Below are 6,000 nucleotides of genomic sequence, written 5' to 3' on the forward strand. Positions count from 1 at the left end.
CATCAAAAACTGGTGACAGCAAATCAGAAGGCAGGGAGGGACATGAGAAACTGGTGACAGCAAATCAGAAGGCACAGAGGAACATCAGAAACTGGTGACAGCAAATCAGAAGGAACTGAGGACCATCAAAAACTGGTGACAGCAAATCAGAAGGCACAGAGGGACATGAGAAACTGGTGAGAGCAAATCAGAAGGAGCCGAGGAACATCAAAAACTGGTGACAGCAAATCAGAAGGCACAGAGGGACATGAGAAACTGGTGAGAGCAAATCAGAAGGAGCCGAGGAACATCAAAAACTGGTGACAGCAAATCAGAAGGCACGGAGGGACATGAGAAACTGATGACAGCAAATCTGAAGGAACCGCGGAACATGAGAAACTGGTGACAGCAAATCAGAAGGAACCGAGGAACCACAAAAACTGGGGACAGCAAATCAGAAGGCACAGAGGAACATGAGAAACTGGTGACAGCAAATCAGAAGGCACAGAGGAACATCATAAACTGCTGACAGCAAATCAGAAAGAACAGAGGAACATAAGAAACTGGTGACAGCAAATCAGAAGGCACAGAGGAACATCAGAAACTGGTGACAGCAAATAAAAAGGCACAGAGGAACATCAGAAACTGGAGACAGCTGACAGCAATTCAGAAGGAACAGAGGAATATAAGAAACTGGTGACAGCAAATCAGAAGGCACAGAGGAACATCAGAAACTGGTGACAGCAAATCAGAAGGCACAGAGGAACATGAGAAACTGGTGACAGCAAATCACCAGGCACAGAGGTAAATAAGAAACTGGTGACAGCAAATCCGAAGGCACAGGGGTACACCAAAAACTGGTGACAGCAAATCACCAGGCACAGAGGTAAATCAGAAACTGGTGATAGCAAATACGAAGGCACAGGGGTACACCAAAAACTGGTGACCGCTGACAGCAATTCAGAAGGCACAGAGGGACATCAGAAACTGGTGACAGCAAATCAGAAGGAACCGAGGAACATCAAAAACTGGTGACAGCAAATCAGAAGGCAGGGAGGGACATGAGAAACTGGTGACAGCAAATCAGAAGGCACAGAGGAACATCAGAAACTGGTGACAGCAAATCAGAAGGAACTGAGGACCATCAAAAACTGGTGACAGCAAATCAGAAGGCACAGAGGGACATGAGAAACTGGTGAGAGCAAATCAGAAGGAGCCGAGGAACATCAAAAACTGGTGACAGCAAATCAGAAGGCACAGAGGGACATGAGAAACTGGTGAGAGCAAATCAGAAGGAGCCGAGGACCATTAAAAACTGGTGACAGCAAATCAGAAGGCACAGAGGGACATGAGAAACTGGTGAGAGCAAATCAGAAGGAGCCGAGGAACATCAAAAACTGGTGACAGCAAATCAGAAGGCACGGAGGGACATGAGAAACTGATGACAGCAAATCTGAAGGAACCGCGGAACATGAGAAACTGGTGACAGCAAATCAGAAGGAACCGAGGAACAACAAAAACTGGGGACAGCAAATCAGAAGGCACAGAGGAACATGAGAAACTGGTGACAGCAAATCATGAGGCACAGAGGAACATCATAAACTGCTGACAGCAAATCAGAAAGAACAGAGGAACATAAGAAACTGGTGACAGCAAATCAGAAGGCACAGAGGAACATCAGAAACTGGTGACAGCAAATAAAAAGGCACAGAGGAACATCAGAAACTGGAGACAGCTGATAGCAATTCAGAAGGAACAGAGAAATATAAGAAACTGGTGACAGCAAATCAGAAGGCACAGAGGAACATCAGAAACTGGTGACAGCAAATCAGAAGGCACAGCGGAACATGAGAAACTGGTGACAGCAAATCAGAAGGAACCGAGGAACAACAAAAACTGGTGACAGCAAATCAGAAGGATCCGAGGAACAACAAAAACTGGGGACAGCAAATCAGAAGGCACAGAGGAACATGAGAAACTGGTGACAGCAAATCAGAAGGCACAGAGGAACATCAAATTGAGAAACACAAGAGAACGTGAAACATAAGAGATGATGAAGGTCCACAGAAATGAAACACCAAGGAAAGTGAGCTAACAAAGACAGACAGATAACACACGCTGAGAAGCACTAGAAACTGTGAAAGGCCAAAGACAGGGAAGCACCGGAGAGCAAAGGTACAAGTCAGGGTGAACTTGGCGTATGCCGTACAGAGTCCACTTTTTTTTAGAGAGGGAACTCTTTGCTCTACAGTCCCAGGCTAAGATATGTTACCTTGTGCGGCCAGCACTGCAGCTGTTTTCAGTTGAACACATTTAAGTGTGTAACCTGGCCTTAGGATGCGTGGTTGTAAACCTCCACCCCACTGGCCGCAGCTTTTATTTGTGAATATGGCTCAAGAGGAGGGTTGTTTCAAACTCTTATCTGAGGAAGAGAGCTGGACAGTTAGCCCTTCTATCGCTTGAAGAATTGCAAATGGAAGTATATTTGTACTTTGAAGCTGAATAAAGAACAATAGCGGGAAACAAATAGGTATTAACAGCAAATTGAATGTTTAAATAATACACGAAAACATGTGTTTTACCTTCTAAAGGAAGATTAAAATGTAATTTCAAAGTTCCACATCATGATTTAAAAAATATTGTCACCTTGAGCCATTCCTGAACTCTGTTACACCTTGACCTTCTGCTTTTTGGGCATTATTACTTGTATCGATGGGTAGCAGTAAATCCTAAACATGTTCTTTTCACGTTCCTTTGTGATTATGCCATTTTGGTCTTTGTAAAATAGACCCCTGGCCTTTAAAAATGAGGGTGATTATTAGAGCGTGACACTTCCTGTGACGTTACTTTCATTGCTGTTGTGAATTGCATATGATAATTACCCCCTGCACTGTTTTCCTTAGCATGTGTGCCCTGCAGAGAACCCTAGTGATGGAGAAATTCTCGAGACAGAAATGTCAGAGGCAAAGAAACATCAGAGGGGCAGAACCACAAATGATAGGGAACGTATGAGACAGAGAAACATCATCGTGCAAAGCATAAACACCAGACCCAGCAAAACAGCAGCCGGAGAGGAACTTTAGAGAGGCAAATACCAGAGATAGAAGTACAAGTTAGAGTGACACTCCAAAGTCTGTTAACACGAGAGAAAGAAAAATAACTTGGACAAAGTCCAAAAACACCGGAGATAGCAAAAGCCTTAAACAAGCGATTCCCCGGAATAAGAAAAAAGAAACACACTCCCTGGAGATAGGCAAACTTTAGAGATAAATGCCGGAGACAGAGAAATATTACAGAAAGGATAGCAGCAAAGGAAAGGATGCATTGGAGTCGGAGAAATAAATACCAGAGAGTGAACACCACCAGAGAAAGCGAAGCAGAGACCGAAAACCACATGAGACAAACAGCATCTGCCTTCACCTGCCTCTTCCCTTTTAATTCTCTCATTCCCCCTCTTCCTCTATTTCCTTCCTCTTTCCTGTCTCTCTCAACTCTTCTGCCAACTTATGCATTGTCTCTTTTCCTCTCCTCTCCTCCCTTCCCTTATTCTCTTTTCTTCCTCTTTCACTCTGTTTCCCTCATTCCTCACTCCCTTTCTGTCCTCCCCCCACCTTCTTCCTCTCCACTCTCCCAGCTTCTGCCCCCCCCCCCCCTGCTGCGATGCCTTGGCCTTCTCTCCCTCGTTCTTTAGGCTTATATGTGCTTTCTCTCCTCTCCCATCGGTTCTTCTCTTTCTTTTTCCCAATACTTCACTTCCACTTCTCTCACTTCTATTCGCCTTCCTGTCTTATCTTCCTGTCTCTCAATTTTCCACCCCTTCTTTCTCTCCCTGTCTGCCTTCTCTTCTTTCTCTCGACGGGCTCTCGCTTCTCTTTTTCTGTCTTCTGCTGCTTCTTCTCGTCTCTCCCGTCTCTCCAGGACAACTCCCAGTGTATCCCTTCTCTTTAAGTTACCCTTTCTTCTCCCCGATTATTTCTCATTATCCTTGAGCCACCCGTGTGCTCCTCTCTTGCTTTCTCCTCATACCCGCCTCTCTTTTCCCGCTTGTCTCTCGCTCCACATTCCTGTCTCTCGCTCTTTCTCCCTCTCTCTGCTTCTGCCGCACCCTCTTTCTACTTCACTTCCCCACCCTCCTGGTTGCTCTCCTCTGCCTCTCTGCACCCCCTCCCACTCCTGCCACCTCTGTTCGTTTCCCTCCCGTAAGCCTTGTTGATTTACCTTCATCCACTGCCCCCCAACCCCCGCCCCTCCGGGACCCTCTGAGCACGTCGCTGCATCGCTGCTCGGTGTATTTACAAGACGCCCCCTGGCCCTCCCGCCCCCACCGAGGACGGAGACGCAGGCGGCTACCAGCCCAGAGGCGAACACGGGGTCACGGCGCGTGCGAGAGAGGGCGGCGGGGGCGCGCAGAACCCAACAGGTCCCTTCAGGGGTGCCGGTGGGGGCCACACCTTCACTATAAGAGAGTGGCGGCTGCAGTGGCACGCGCGACACGTCAAAGCGGAGATGTGCCCGGTTCACCCCCTCCTCATTCACGCCAGCCAGCCCCAATATTTACAGCAGTGACCCCCCGCCCCCAGATTTAACCAAACCCAGCCATATTTACAATAGCATCCCCAGAAAACAAACCCTGTCATCGTTGCGTCCGTGCCCCTCCCGCCCCACCCCAAGAAGGGACGCCCACGCACCTGTTGGAGGAGACAGAAGACCTCTCGGAGCAGAAGGGTGCTGCAGAGGGGGCGAGCGACCGCCAGCCCCCCTTCTGTTTCATCCTAGGGGGAGGGGGCAGAGGGAGTGGAGAATGGATGGAAGGGACAGCGAATCTGGGGGTACAGGCGGTGGGACAGAGTGGGGCTCTGGGTAGAGAGAAAGGCAGACGTAGGGGCGAATGTAGGAATGAGGGCGGTCGAGTAAGGGTAGAGGTCTGGGTGGAGGGGAAGGGAGAGGTAGGGTGGAGTGAGCCGGGGGTCAAGTAAGGGGTGGATAAGAGTCAAGTCAAGGTGGAGAGAACAGAGGTCGGGGTGGGTGGAGGTATGGACAGAGGAGGAAAACGCAGGAGTAGAGGTAGGGTGGGTATATGGGCGAGGCAGAAGTGGAGAGGGAAAGAGTACTGGGTTTAGGGAGAGGTAGGGGGAGTGTGAACGAATGGTCGATGGTAGGGGGTGGAGAGGAGGTAGGGCCAAAGGTGACGGTCCTGGGACGGGTGGAAGTTGTAGGGGGAGAGGACAGAGATCGGGAAGAAGGTATTAAAGAAGAGGTGGAAGGGGCGCTGGAGGTAGGGACAGAGGATAGGGTCGTGGAGGAGTGGGGAAAGGGTGCAGAGATAAACAGAGGTGGCAGCGAGGATGCAGGCGCTCAGCAGGGCTTGAGCGAAGGATGGACAGTCAGATGCAAGAGACTGGTCCAGCCCCTGGAGCGAGGGATGGAGCGCAGGATGCAGGAGATGCTGCACAGACTGGTCCAGCCCCTGGAGCGAGGGATGGAGCGCAGGATGCAGGAGATGCTGCACAGACTGGTCCAGCCCCTGGAGCGAGGGATGGAGCGCAGGGTGCAGGAGATGCTGCATAGACTGGTCCAGCCCCTGGAGCGAGGAATAGAGAGCGGGATGCAGGAGATGCTGCAAAGACTGGTCCAGCCACTGGCGCGAAGGATGGAGCGCAGGATGCAGGAGATGCTGCACAGACTGGTCCAGCCCCTGTGTCTGTACCACAGACCGAAGAGCACCGTCTCATCCGTGGTTTAACTCTAGCGCTGCCGGGGCGGGGAGGGCAGGGGGGAGGCCCCTCGAGGCCCCGCAAGAGACGGGCTCCTGCACCTGTTAACTTACGAGCATCGGTGCGTGACATCTCTGACAGCAAAAGAGCCGGCTCCTGCAGCTATTAACTTATAACCACCCACCCTGACATCTCGTGCAACACGAGACAGCCCTGCCAGCTTACAAAAAGCGCTGACAGCACAAGAGACAACCCGCGGCGTCTAATAGCACATAACAGTCGGAATCATCTCTTACAACATATGAGA

General features: G+C 50.1%; 1 protein-coding gene across 1 annotated transcript in view; it reads right to left on the reverse strand.

The window, feature by feature from the left end:
* Window positions 1-5,650, reverse strand: part of PIANP (PILR alpha associated neural protein) — a 226,398-nt gene extending 220,748 nt beyond the window's left edge. Inside the window, exon 1 of the mRNA XM_085619832.1 lies at window positions 4,668-5,650. The gene's annotated coding sequence lies outside the window, so the exon portion shown is untranslated. The remainder of the gene's footprint in view (window positions 1-4,667) is intronic.
* Between the last annotated feature and the right edge of the window lie 350 nt (window positions 5,651-6,000).

Source organism: Triturus cristatus, chromosome 7 (genome assembly GCF_964204655.1).
Source record: "Triturus cristatus chromosome 7, aTriCri1.1, whole genome shotgun sequence".
Lineage (NCBI taxonomy): Eukaryota > Metazoa > Chordata > Amphibia > Caudata > Salamandridae > Triturus > Triturus cristatus.